Genomic DNA, 14,872 nt, shown 5'->3' on the forward strand with positions numbered 1-14,872 from the left:
ACGTCTGCTGGTGACAGGCTGAACGACAACAGGCTTATAGTAGCCTCGATTGTCCACTTTCTCTGAGTACTCAAACTGACTAGGGGCTACCATTACATTTGATCGAGGCACAGAATTCTTGACCTGCTCAAAGTTGAGCTTGTGGCTGCTAACAAATTGTCCCTTTTGAGTGTAGACAGAATGGCTGACAGAGGAGTCAGCCAAACTGAGATCAGAACCGTGATGGTTTAGTGTAGACGGTTTGGGTTGAAAGCCTCTGGGGAAGACTTGTCCATAGGCCCAGTCATTTGGATATCCATCCCCTTGGATTTCACCGTTGTGCGGAAGGATAGGCTCAAACTCAGCCTCTTTGGGGCCATAATTATTTTCATAGTGAGTTTTTATGGGATCAAAACTTCTATGGCGTGTTGGTCGAAGATGGTAAGGGACAAACTGGGTCCTAGGGAGGTCCAAACCCAGGGCAGCTGCTCGGGCTAAAGTGAAAAGACAGCAACAAAACAGAAAATGTTAGTTTATGTATCTTAAGCCAAAATATGGCATTAAGCGACAACATTTAGGACACGCACAGAGTACCTCTTGCCGTGTTGGCACACCAGGAACCTCCAGCAAAGACAGAGCTAATCAAAAAGACACTGCAAGAGAAAGAAATTCAATAGAAATACATGATCTAATAAGATAAACATTTTTCAAGAGCCACAAGTTTTACCTTAGATATATGGGCAGAGCTCGATGCATTGTTTCTGTGGTATGGACACAAACTACCTGATGACCAAATGATTCAAGTACCTTACAACCTCTTGACATATGTAGCCACTCTGAGCCTCAACCCTTGCCTGTCCTGATTAACTAATTACGGACAGCTGGTTGCCATGGAAACCAAACCCAAACATTTAATTTACTCAACCATTAGGCAAATTGCTTTATTACACGAGCTGATTAGATAGAAATGTCTGCTCAGCGGCAGTATTGTGGTGGTTTAACCCATCAATATTAAACAGTGTTCTATATATGTGGTTTAACCGTCCATTTTTGTTGCGTGCAAGTAAGCTGTAAAGTATGAATTGAATAGGTCTTTTGAATGTGGAAGGTTACAATCTTTAGGTAGATGGGAAAAAATGATATAAATAATCCGATAAAAATTATCATTATTACAGACTATGGCTTTTTTCCACTAATTGGTCTTTTGACCAATCATATCAGCTCTTTTCACATAAGATCTTTTTCAGAGCTTATCTGATTGGTCAAAATAACAATTAGTGGAACAAAATATAAGAATTGGGCTGCCTGTCTAACCACAGCCAAAGCGTCTCAGCTGAACTAGGATCAGTTTGGCTTTTTATTTCATAATAAATCATGTGAATACGGGGCCTGACTTTCATATTAAAATTGATAAGAATGAGGTAAAAAGCTGAGTAATCATAGGTGCGCACAATAATTCCCAAATATACACAATTTCTCCCATTTTTTTTGTTACCAAGGCACTGCTTTCATATGGTAGTATGCAGTAATTGCATTTTTCAATTAAATGGACAGAAAATCATGATAACAATCTGCAATTTGGAAATATTAGACTTAAAAATCCATAATTGCCTCAGATGAAATGAACGACAGATCCCCCCCTTCTAGCAAGATATATTTGGTAACAGCATGTCAGTAAAAATACAAATAGGAGTCACAGTAAAGTCTTGTTTTGGGGTTACTTCAGTCTTTGGAAGACTATCAAGCTAGTGTGAGAAAAAAACAACATGATTCATAATTTTGCTTCATTAAAGGGAAAAAATACTTTGCTTTGACTCGTGCAGTGTGGGGATGTCTGACGTTAAAGTTAAGGAGACCAGCAGAGGCATTTAATAATTCACCCAAATTATTTCTGTCAGGACTGACAAGCTAAATGGCAGCTTGATTTAATTCGGTAATTGCACTTTCACCTTTACCCTGGACCCATACCTTGGTAATTAATTATTTTTATTTTACCTTTATTTAACTAGGCAAGTCAGTTAAGAACAAATTCTTATTTTCAATTATGGCCTAGGAACAGTGGGTTAACTGCCTGTTCAGGGGCAGAACGAGAGATTTGTACCTTGTCAGCTCGGGGTTTTCAACTTGCAACCTCCCGGTTGCTAGTCCAACGCTCTAACCACTAGGCTACACTGCCACCATTTTTGACAATTTTTGTTGCATGCAAGTAAGCTGTAAAGTATGAATTGAATAGGTCTTTTGAATGTGGAAGGTTACAATCTTTAGGTAAATGGGAAATAGTAATACCATTATTTGAAAAGTGGCACCGCAGGTAATGGAATTCAAATTGAAGGTGATGTGAAACCAAGGATGTGAATGCTTACTAAGCCAAGGAGCTCACATTTCTCCTGGCCGGAGTGTCACTGGGGAAGTACTGTAGCCAAATGTAATGGTGCAACCTTTCGAGGGACCAAGGACAGCCTACACTATTGTTCCTTTATAATCAGAAAGCATATTTACATTGTCATAGGTTAGATCGACTGTACCTACATTACTCTGTGTTAATAAGCATATGTTCTTCAACAGATAGTACAGGATTTTGGCAAGAAAGCCCTTTATCTACTTCCCCAGTCAGATGCACATCTGTATACCATTTTTTATGTCTCGGCGTGCAGTTTAAGGAAGTTTCTTACTAGTGTTTGCACAATTGCAAACTAGCATTAGCACAATGACTGGAAGTCTATAGTAACTGATAGCATGCAAGTAGATACCATAAACGTCCAACCATTGTGCTAACGCTAGTTAGCATTGGCTTGCCAAACTACCTCTAATTTCCTTCATGCTGGATGCAGAGACATAGAAATGGTATCCATGAGTTCATCTGACGCTAGGGAAGTAGATAGATAAAGGATTTCATTGCCAAAATCCTGAAGTATCCCTTTAATTGACCTGTTCTCAATGAACTTGCCTGGTTAAATAAAGGATAAATAAATGTGTCCAAAAGTATAGCCCAAACTGACTTCTAATGTAATTATCTTCGTGAAGGAGAAGAAAAAAAAGAAAGTAAAATAGTTAAATTGTTTTACCTTCAGACTGCTTTCCCTTCTTTCCCTCAAGCCTGTGATTGGTGGACTGTGTTAACACAATTCATATCCCAAGTGGAGGTATAGCGAGTGGGCTTATTTCACCGACATTCCTGCCTGAGCTTGGCTGAGCCCTTCGGGGATACAGTGTCAGCCGTGGAGGGTCGAAGCTGGTCCCCTCACTCTGGCCCCCCTGGCCTCTGTCTCGCCTCTGGGGACCAATTTGTAGCTAGCCGGGGGTATTCGATGTCACCTCCACAGGATTGGCCCTGGAAGACACTTAGACCCACACTTCTCTGGTTAACCACCAGTCGACAACCAACCACATCTATTATGGAAATAAAAAAATAAAGGACTGTAACTGGGTTGTACAGTGCACCAAGTAAAACCTTAAACTCACAATTAGACAAATAATTACAACTCTCTACCAGAGGTTTGTTTTCGGCTAATTTTCCTAAACCCATGCTAATATGTATGAAAATCAGGCCTTATAATATGCTGTCCTCCGAGGTTTGAAACACATCAAAGCCCATATGCACACAATCCAATTATGAGTGTTTACTGTGTAGATTGAAATGCTGAACATTGCCCTCTTAAGCCCAAATCCCCAAATCAGTAAACAATATTTGCCCAGGCGTGTCTTTTGCAGTGGATTTGTGTGTGTGTGTGTGTGTGTGTGTAAATTGTTTTGCCTTGCTCACTCCATCGCTGCCCACTGAGTTAGAAGGCCTGAGGAGGTATTGGAGTTTTAACATTGCCTAGCCTAGTACCCCCCTTACTACCCTTGGCAACTCCACGTAACCACTGGCCTTCTGGCAGATTACTCATTATTACCCTCTTGTTTCAGAGGCAGGGTAGCCTGAATCTTGAACTTGTATTCACATCTTCGCCCCATCCTCATCCTGTTCATCCTCCTCCTCCCCCCTCCTCTTCCTCTTCATCCCACTGCCCGAAGTGCATGGCGGTGTGGTCATCATCTTTATTTCAAAGGCAGGATAGCCTCTCTTGAACTCGTCTTCACATTTTTCCCCCCTCCTCCTCCCACTACCTTTGCTGCCTGACGGTATGGTCACCAGACACCAGGCTCTTGGAGGCTCTAGGGCTGAAGCTAGCCCACAGCATGAATTTCAATCAGCAGAAGGAGGGAGGGAAAAGAGAGGGAGGGGAAGATGAATAGAGATAGAATAAAATAGAAATAGATGGTATTGGAGAGAGGAATGGTGGCAAAGTATGAGAGAGCGAGAGAGAGTGTTTGTGGGTGGGTGAGTTTGAGAGAGAATAATCTATTTAGTCTTTGCACTACCACATTACCAAGTCATCCAATTCATCCTGTGCTCAAACAACATTCATTAAAGTGAAAAGCAAGATATCGGGCCAGCAGAGTCTCGCACAACAATTCATTTGGAAATCTTATTTTCTACCCTTCTCTAAACCGACTGAACAATGACTGTCGGGACACAATCTGTCGTCATCCCTGTACTGGCAAAGAACGGTGTTGAGACACGGCATAGCGACAACACACAGTGATAATTAACAGTGACAATGTGATGGCTCCTTTATATTCTGTCCCAATTAGGGAAGAAAACTTGTCGTCAAATATCACCAATGATATCCCAAAACAAATATCCCGCCATTGAGCCAGGGTGCAGCAGGGATGCAGTCACCTGTCAGGCCAAATTTAGATGCTGTGAATTCCACATCTGCAATGTCCTACCTTCCCCCATCCTCCTCCACCCTCCCCCAGCATAACTTTGCATTCAGGGACTAATTAGTTATGGCTGCTCTATACAGAGGGCATGAGACTCAAGCAAGAGGCATATAAACAAATAATCATTAATGAACAACGTTGTCTTGTGTTCTTTGCTGTATTACTGCCGTCTAAGAAAATATCAGGATAATTCTCTAGATGCACGGCTACAGCAGGCGACTGAATATTGGTAAATGCTATGAGGTTATGTAACAACTCAAATTAACTCATCATCTGTCAAAATGATGTTCAATCTATTACCTTAAAAAGTCCAGGTTAGATAATTTGGGTATATTTTTGTTCTGTGTAACATTTATTATATTTGATTTATTTAACCCTTATATTATCAGGTAAGTTGACTGAGAAGACTTTCTCATTTACAGCAACGACCCGGAGAATAGTTACAGGGGAGAGGAGGGGGATGAATGAGACAATTGTTAACTGGAGATGATTAGGTGGCCATGATGGTATGAAGGCCAGATTGGGAATTTAGCCAGGACACATGGATTCTTTCAAAATGTTAAAGGCCATGTTTCCCACATATGCTGACCACTTGTTGGCTGCTTTTCCTTCAGTCTGCGGTCCAACTCATCCCAAACCATCTCAATTGGGTTGAGATCAGGTAATTATGGAGGCCAGGTCATCTGACGCAGCACTCCATCACTCTACATCTTGGTCAAATAGCCCTTACACAACCTGGAGGTGCGTTGGGTTATTGTCCTGTTGAAAAACAAATGTCCCACTAAGCGCAAACCAGATGGGATGGCGTATTGCTGCAGAATGCTGTGGTAGCCATGTTGGTTAAGAGTGCCTTGAATTTGAAAAAAATCACAGACAGTGTCACCAGCAAAGCATCCCCACACCATCACACCTCCTCCTCCATGCTTCATGGTGTGAACCACCGGTGGAAATCTGTCCTTTGGTCTGATGAGTCCAAATTTGAGATTTTTGGTTCCAACCGTCATGTCTTTGTGAGACGCAGAGTAGGTGAACAATATCACCTACTCTGCGTCTCACAAAGTCATGACGGTTGGAACCAAAAATCTCAAATTTGGACTCATCAGAGCAAAGGACAGTTTTCCCCTGGTCTAATGTACACTGATTGTGTGTCTTAGTCAAAGCAAGTGTCTTCTTCTCATTGGTGTTCTTTAGTAGTGGTTTCTTTGCAGCAATTCGACCATGAAGGCCTGAAATAAAAAATAAAAGGAATTCACGCAGTCTCCTCTGAACACTTGATGCTGAGATGTGTCTGCTGAGATGTGTCTGCTGAGATGTGTCTGTTACTTGAACTCATTTATTTGGGCTGCAATTTCTGAGGCTGGTAACTCTGATGAACTTATCCTCTGCGGCAGAGTCAACTCTGGGTCTTCCTTCCCTGTGGCGGTCCTAATGAGAGCCAGTTTCATCATAGCGCGTGATGGTTTTCGTGACTTGAATAAAATATTGAAAGTTCTTGAAATCTTCCTGAATGACTGACCTTCATGATTTAAAGTAATGATGGACTGTTGTTTATCTTTGCTTGCTTGAGCTGTTCTTGACATAATATGGACTTGGGTCTTTTACCAAATAGGGCTATCTTCTGTATACCACCGCTACCTTGTCACAACACAGCTGATTTGCTCAAACGGATTAAGATGGAAAGAAATTCCACAAATTAACTTTTAAAATGAAATGCCCTACAGTTGACTACCTCATGAAGCTGGTTGAAATAATTCCAAAGGTGTGCAAAGCTGTCATCAAGGCAAAGGGTGGCTACTTTGAAGAATATCAAATATAAAATATATTTTGATTTATTTCTTACTTTTTTGGTTACCACATGATTCCATATGTGTTATATCATAGATTTGATGTCTTCACTATTATTCTACAATGTAGAAAATAGCTAAAATAAATAAAACCCTTGAATGAGTGTCCATTCTTTTGACTGGTACTGTAGATTGAAGACTGTTGAACGTTGAGTCATTTGACTGCCTGGCTGCACCGGATGACTGTGTGCAAGCGTGTTTCTTTTGACAATGTCAATGAAGCACCGGACTAAAGCCATATATTTGAACCTAGAAGAAGACAGAGAGACAGGAGTAGGCAAGAAGGAGTAGGCTGAGATTGGTGTGAAGTATGTCGAGTTGGTCAGAAAAGCATGGTAAGCTACGGAGTGAGTGTCTTCAAAACTGCCTATTTGGTTAGCTAGCTAGCTATTGCCTACAGATGTAACTTGGAGGTGAAGCATATTTTCTAATATAATTAAGAGGGTTGTCATTTACCTAGCTTGCTAGCTAGTTGCAGTTTACACTTAGCTTGCTAGCTAGCTAGATAACTAGATAATGAACTAAACTGCAATTATCATAAACCATTATTACATATCTGTCAGATGTAAAGAAAGCATGATCTTGGCATGTATCAGAAACAATGCATGTTGGCTAGCTAGCTCATGTTAGCTCGATCAGATGAACTAGCTAGCTAGCTATCTATTGCCTAAAGATGTAACTTGGAGGTGAAGCATCCTTTGTTTACTGCCTTTTTTCTCCATAATTTCTCGTGTCTCATTGCTGCCCTCACGAAAAAGCACTATAGGATTACCTATAAAAGAGTATTATACAAATATCATTAAAAAACAGTAGTAAATTCTGACATACTATAGAATAACTGTAGTCTTATAGTAAAATGATAGCAATAACTATAGCATTATTTTAGTGATCCTATAAGATTACCATAGAAAAAATATTATAGAAATATCACAGAAACTTTTTTAAAGTTCTATAGTATTCTTGTGGGAAACTCAGACATACTATAGTATGACTATAGTAATCTTAAAGGAATACTATAACATATTCTTATAGTTATACTATAACAATAAGTAATATAGATACGAAGACATCGTTTTTGAAAAATTATCAATTTAATACATTTTCACTTACTTAACAAATCAAAAAGCTAGGTCTTATCCTCCAAGTTACTCCCTTTAAGTAAAAAATAGCAGTTTTAAACCTAAATCTTGGACTTCTTAAGCAATTTCGACTCACTGTTGAGCTTTGATCTAATTGTTTTTAAGCCAACCTTCTCCTCCATCTGGTTTCGCCTAATTAAAAAGGCTGTGGAGAAAAAGTAAAGAGTGTTTTAACAAATTTGTTTTGAGTACAGAATAGCCTGCCTAACCCAAATTAATCAACAGTCTTGGCACAAACTAATAGACCTGAGATCAGGTTACACACACACATTCACACTCTTGTAATAAATAATAAAATAAACTACAAAACCCCTTTTTGGCCATTTGCAGTACTAGTAGTTCTGCTGTATTTTGAAGTAAAAGTCTTTCATAATTCTACATGTTGTTGTACAGTATTTATAGTAAAAAATAACTAATCAACTTACTTCGAATGGCAGACACTTTGGTTGGGCACAGCTGTTTCTTTACCTCCTGGTCCCGGAATGCGTTTTTTTCCTGTCAATGAAGAGATGGCCATCACCTCTCTGGGAAAAAGAGCTGTCTTGAGCTCAGAAATGCACTTTGTGTCACGCCCTGACCTTAGAGAGCTTTTTATGTCTCTATTTTGGTTTGGTCAGGGTGTGATTTGGGTGAGCATTCTATATGTTTTTTTTTCTATGTTTTTGTATTTCTTTGTTTTGGCGGGGTATGGTTCTCAATCAGGGACAGCTGTCTATCGTTGTCTCTGATTAGGAACCATTCTTAAGTAGCTCTTTCCCACATGATTTTTGTGGGTAGTTGTTTTCTGTTTAGTGTTTTGCACCTGAGAGGACTGTTTCGGTTTTCGGTTAGTCACTTTGTTATTTTTGTTTAGTGTTCAGTTTCAATAAAAAGTCATGAACACTTACCACGCTGATTCCTCTTCATCCGACGACGACACCCGTTACACTTTGATGGTTCTTTGCTCAGTCGAGTGATAATGTTCGCCTGGAGTTTAACACCATCTGCCAGTTGCACCTGTAAAACATCATAAAACAAGAACTTTAATCAAAGACAGAAAAAAAAATAAACCTGTTACGCATGATTTTGGGCCTTTAGAAGCTGCGGTCAACATTTTTGTCTTTGTACAATACTGTAGTAGTTATCAACAATGTATTCATTATTTCCTTTGTGATGGACAGAAACTTTGTTTTTGCATGATATTGGAATATTTTTTAAAAAGTATATTCGAAATCAATACAGTATTTTAATATTAGGATTTGCTCTGACTTCCAGTTTGTGTGCACCGGTTCTAAAAACCCCTTGGCTTGTTAGTTTGTCTTTAATAGGGGTGTGCCGGGTATTCGGACAAAACCATAATTGTTACCGATATTAGGACTTTGCAGAACACAAATATGAATAGATTATTAATTAACATCATTATCCGTGATTGTAAAAAGTTTCTGAAAACAGAATTTCTCGAGTCGACTACAAATTTAACAAAACATTGTTTTTGACATTGTCATATCATCGCCATTGATGATGGATGTAGCCCTATCCCCCAGCACTAGTGGTAACTATACAACTCTTATCTCCTTCTTTCTCTCTCTGTCTCCCTCACTGTCACTCTCCCCTTCTATCTTTCTCGCCCAATTCTAAGCACAGTATATTAGATATGAGTTTTGGACTTAGTCAAGCATATGTTCTCTGCCTACCTCTCAGATTCATGTTTAGATAAATGCTTTGGTCGTAAAATATTATCTTGAAATGTTAATGGTTGTATTACCTTGTTTAATGTTTTCATCAACTATGTAAAGGGGTAGCTCATTAAAAAACATGTTTTTCTCACTAGAACATTTTCCTAGGCATTAGCCTTCCCCAGAGACAGTTTTTCGGTTGGTTGGTTAAATATTTAGTCTCGCTCATTATTGAGATTAGCTCTCCCATAGAAACCCCATTTAATGTCAAGGTTTATCATAAATACCTCCGAAAGACACCACCGGTGCCTCCAATCACAGTAATAGCCCTTGTAGTTAAAATCTCGATAAGATTACTTTGCTCAAATATTTACCTAGCCTTATATTTCCCAATGATAACAGTAATGTTTTCATTCAAATCCAGGAAGTAATTTTCGATTAATTCGCGCCGAGCCATGACTTGGGTCAGAGTCAGAACTTACTTACAAATCTTTGAACCAAGAGGAAGAGTATCAACCAGATGACACAAACGGAAGAAAACATAGCTCTAGTAGGTTGATTTCAGTAACATGTTTTAAAGCAAAACAGATTGTTTTTGGGCAATACAATGACGAGACAACATTTGTTGCATAAAGTGAGGATAAATACATACAGTTTTTCATACATTCTAGATAAAAATCGTAAATGTTGCATTTTGAAATATAATTTCAGAAGTCTAAATACTGATCCAACTAATCTAAAAACTGTCTCTGGTAAAGGCTAATGCCTAGGCAAATGTTGTAATGAGGTTAAAAGTATTTTCGATGAACCACCACTTTAAGTAAGTAAATGTATTTGAATTATAAAACCATTCTCGTAGTCCTTTCTGCCATGACTGAAGTTGTTTGCTTGCTGTACTCCTATAGATAGATTTAGTAGTTTTGTGAATATTTTTTGCATAGTCCTATATGGCGCTCTAGAAGTTAAAACACGTATAAAACAAATTATCATTGTACTACAATATGCATTAAAACATTTACGTTAAATTAAGCAAAACTGCACATGCATACATTCTTTTTCTGCTTGCTGTATTGTTACAATGTTAATGCACCTGCTTTTGTATTCAAATTGTGACTAGTTTGCATCCCCGCTTTACAGCTCAAGGTTTGAAGTCACCCTACCACGTTGTCTGGTAGGATTGTGACGGCTATGTCTCGGGGTGCTGCTTTTGGGGGTTGGAGGAAGGGTGTGGATTCACCAGCCGTGATGTCTGGGAACATAGTATGACAGACAGTTAGAGAAAGTGAATACAGATTCATTCAACCACCTCCTTCCAATTTCTAATCCTATTTCTTACTCTCAATCTCTACTCCTCATATTCTGATAATCATGCTTAAAAACCTCTCTAGGCTAGATGGGACTCTACCGTCCCATCAGACCAACATCCAGTGAAAGTGCAGGGCTCCAAATTCAAACTACAGAATTGTAAATATTTAACATTCTTGAAAATACACATGCAATATGTCAAAATAAAGCTTAACTTCTTGTTAATCCAGCCACGTTTTCAGATTTCAAAAAGGCTTTATGGCGAAAGCAAACCATGCGATTATCTGAGGACAGCACCCCATCAAACAAACACAGACAATCATATTTCATCCCACCAGGCACGACACAAAACTCAGAAATAACAATATAATTCATGCCTTACCTTTGGAGAACTTCTTCTGTTGGCACTCCAATATGTCCCATAAACATCACACATGGTCCTTTTGTTCGATTAATTCCATCGTTATATCGTTTGATCCAGAAAAACACCGGTTCCAACTCGCGCAACATGACTACAAAATATTTAACAAATTACCTGTAATCTTTGTCCAAACATTTCAAACAACTTTCCTAATACAACTTTAGGTATTTTTAACGTAAATAATCGATAAAATTTAAGTTGGGATAAACTGCGTTCAATAGCGGATAAAAACAAAGTGGAGCGTGCTTTCAGGTCACGCGCCCCAACCACAACAGCACACTAGACTCGACCCTCGTTCTGAACAGCCCTACTTCTTCATTTCTCAAAGGAAAAACATCAACCAATTTCTAAAGACTGTTGACATCTAGTGGAAGTGATAAGAACTGCAAGCAAGTGCCTTAGAAATCTAGATTCACATAGAAAATCCATTGAAAAGAGAGTATTTTTCCTGGATGGTTTGTCCTCTGGGTTTTGCCTGCCAAATAAGCTCTGTTATACTCACAGAAAATCATTCAAATAGTTTTAGAAACTCCAAATCTACTAATAACATGCATATCCTAGCTTCTGGGCTAAAGTCGCAGGCAGTTTACTTTGGGCACACTTTTCATCCGGACGTGAAAATACCACCCCCTAGCCTAGAGAGGTTTTAAACTGAACACACACACCGTTAGAAACTGTTTTTCATCTCTCACCATTGTGAATTTTGGAGATGGGTGTGGATCCACTAGCCATGATGTCTGGGAACACACAATATGACAGACAGTTAGAGAAAGTGAATACAGATTCATTCAACCACCCCCTTCCAACTTCTAATCATCTTCGTGTCACTGAATTCTGGCCTGGAAGGACAAAGTTACAAATTTAGACATGAATACGGGACATATTTGTTAAAGACAAATTCACCAATTGAAACTATTTGTGGTGTTTTTTAGTCTCAATGTTTGGAGGTGTTCCAGACATAATTATTAACCCCAGAACTATTTTTTAAAGGTATTTGGTTGTGTTGAAGAGAACAGATAACTAGCCAGTGCTACCTACACATACTTGTGAACCAAAGTTATATAACTAGCTCCTTAGCTCGCTAACGTTAGCCACATTAGTTGTTATTGTTTTATAGGTAGGATATCTGTTCCCCATGCGCTGCCAATTAACTTCTTAGAGATAGGGGGCAGCATTTCCACTTTTTGATAAATAGCGTGCACAATTTCAACTTCCTGCTACTCATGCCAGGAATATATATATGCATATGATTAGTAGGTGTGGATAGAAAACACTCTGAAGTTTCTAAAACTGGTTCAATCATGTCTGTGACTTTAACAGAACTTATGTAGCAGGCAAAACCCCAAGGAAAAACTGTTCAGAATAAAAACATTTTTTTCCTCTGACAGTTCCCTCAGTTGTCTTTGCCAAGGGAAATTAGATAGCGGCCATTTTACAGTTCCTACGACTTCCACAGGATGTCACCAGTCTTTGGAATTAGGTTGAAGTTAACTTCCTGGAACAACGTTACACTGTTGATAGTTACGCAAGAGGGAAACAGGGGCATGTTTTGTCTACTTTCTCTATTGAATACAGTTTGCCCTGTCTACAATTTGATCGAGTATTAACGTTTAAAAATACCTATTACAAGTTGTATTACAAAAGTAGTTTGAAATATTTTGGCAAAGTTTATAGGCAACTTTTGAAATGTTTTGTAGTGACGTTGTGTTTTGGAAAGCTGTTTTTTTCCGGATCAAACCTGCTTTATAAATGGACATTTTGGGTATACATGGATGGAATTAATTTTTAAAAAAAGGACCAATTGTGATGTATATGGGACATATTGGAGTGCCCTGATACCATGATGAAGACAGCTTGGCTGTCGAAACGTTGGTATTACATTTTTGCATCTGAGCTCCTAGAGTGTGCGGCTCTCTTTTATTTTCACATATTGGAGTGCCAACAAAGAAGCTCGTCAAAGGTAATGCATGTTTTATATTTTATTTCAGCGTTTTGTGTAGCGCCGGCTACGCTAATTCTTTTGTTTACAACTCGTTCAGGTGGTTCAGGGGGGGTGCATGCTATCAGATAATAGCTGCTCATGCTTTCGCCGAAAAGCATTTTTAAAATCTGACATGTTGGCTGGATTCACAACGAGTGTAGCTTTAATTGAGTACCCTGCATGTGTGATTTAATGAAAGTTTGAGTTTTATCGCGTTTTATTTGAATTTGGCGCTATGCATTTCCCGAGGCTATTGGCCACTTGAGACGCTAGCGTCTCACTATCCCTAAGAGGTTTTAACAGTACATTATTTCAAATTGTTGCACGTCCCATCTAACTCTTCAATGTTTTAATCTGGAACAATTTACAGATGTCCTCCCTTAAAAAAAATCCACACATGTTTGGTGATATTTTGCTTGTGCTGCAAAGTGCAAACTGAGAACTGTTATTTTATTTGATCACACTGTTTTTTAACTTTCGCCCATGCGCTTAATTTAGTTACGTAGAGCTTGGCGCCTTTTATGCTTTGCCGCAAAGTTTTTTTTTATAGATAGCTATGGAATCAGTTTCATTAGCAGTTGACATGATGCGAGCAGTTTTCAACAATTAGCTAATTTGATTACCCTTGTAAGAAATGCCTCCAGTCTGAGTGATAATGGGACCATATAAAAAATGGATGCGTGATGAAAACTTCCCTTTTCCAAGACAGACCAGGTCAAGCAGGAATATTAAGGTATTGTTGTTGTTATATTGCCTTAGCTATGTGTGAGCTCTAGAAAACTAGATTTAGCTACAACCATATTACTGCTTGGGGTTTTCAACTGCTTATGCTATGCTGTTACTGGTATGTATACACTAGCTATATATCTGCTAGCTAGATACAGTAGCTGGTTAACATGCTAGCTAGATGGTACATTGTAGCGTCCCACCTGGCCAACATCCAGTGAAATGGCCGAGCGCCAAATTAAAATTAAATTACTATAAATATTAAACTTTCATGAAATCACAAGTGCAACACATCAAACTAAAACTGAACTTGTTGTTAATCCAGCCAAGGTGTCAGATTTCAAAAAGGCTTTACGGCAAAAGCAAACCATTTGATTTTCTTAGGACAGCGCCCAGCACACAAATGCATAACAAATCATTTTCAACCAGGGAGTTGCGACACGAAAGTCAGAAATAGCGATATAATATATGCCTTACCTTTGAAGATTTCCTTCTGTTGGCACTCCAAAAGGTCCCAGTTACATTACAAATGGTCATTTTGTTCGATAATGTTCTTCTTTATATCCATAAAAACTCAGTTTAGCTGGTGCGCTTCAGTCAATAATCCACTCGTTTTCCCTCCTTCAAAATGCATACAAAATGAATTCCAAACGTTACCAATAAACTTATCCAAACAAGTCAATCAACGTTTATAATCAAACGTTAGGTACCTTTATACGCAAATAAACAATACAATTTAAGACGGATAATCGTTATTGTCTTTACCGGAGATTAACAAAAATAACGTGCTGTCTCAGCCATGCGCTTGGAAACATTACAGCCAATATGGGAGCAACGATTCTAACAGTTATGGAAACTTCAGAGTGTTTTGTATCCAAAACTACCAATTATATGCATATCCTAGCTTTTGGGCCTGAGTAGCAGGCAGTTTACATTGTGCACACTTTTCATCCGGACGTCAAAATACCACCCCCTATCCCAAAGAAGATTTATTAACCACACCCTTTCTTAACGCTAACCATAATCTTAACCTCAATAACCTAAATATTAAG

General features: G+C 38.8%; 1 long non-coding RNA gene across 2 annotated transcripts; it reads right to left on the reverse strand.

Moving 5' to 3' along the window:
* Window positions 1-358: 358 nt before the first annotated feature.
* LOC110489123 (uncharacterized) lies at window positions 359-813 on the reverse strand. 2 transcript variants are annotated; one of them, XR_016490380.1, is made up of 3 exons: window positions 707-813; window positions 567-632; window positions 359-473 (listed from the first exon to the last, which is right to left on the reverse strand). It is a non-coding gene; the product is annotated as an uncharacterized LOC110489123 (long non-coding RNA). The 2 variants fall into 2 exon arrangements; XR_016490379.1 differs by having other exon boundaries at window positions 433-473; window positions 574-632.
* Window positions 814-14,872: the final 14,059 nt, after the last annotated feature.

Source organism: Oncorhynchus mykiss, chromosome 2 (genome assembly GCF_057628025.1).
Source record: "Oncorhynchus mykiss isolate SJ-2025 chromosome 2, ASM5762802v1, whole genome shotgun sequence".
Taxonomy (NCBI): Eukaryota; Metazoa; Chordata; class Actinopteri; order Salmoniformes; family Salmonidae; genus Oncorhynchus; species Oncorhynchus mykiss.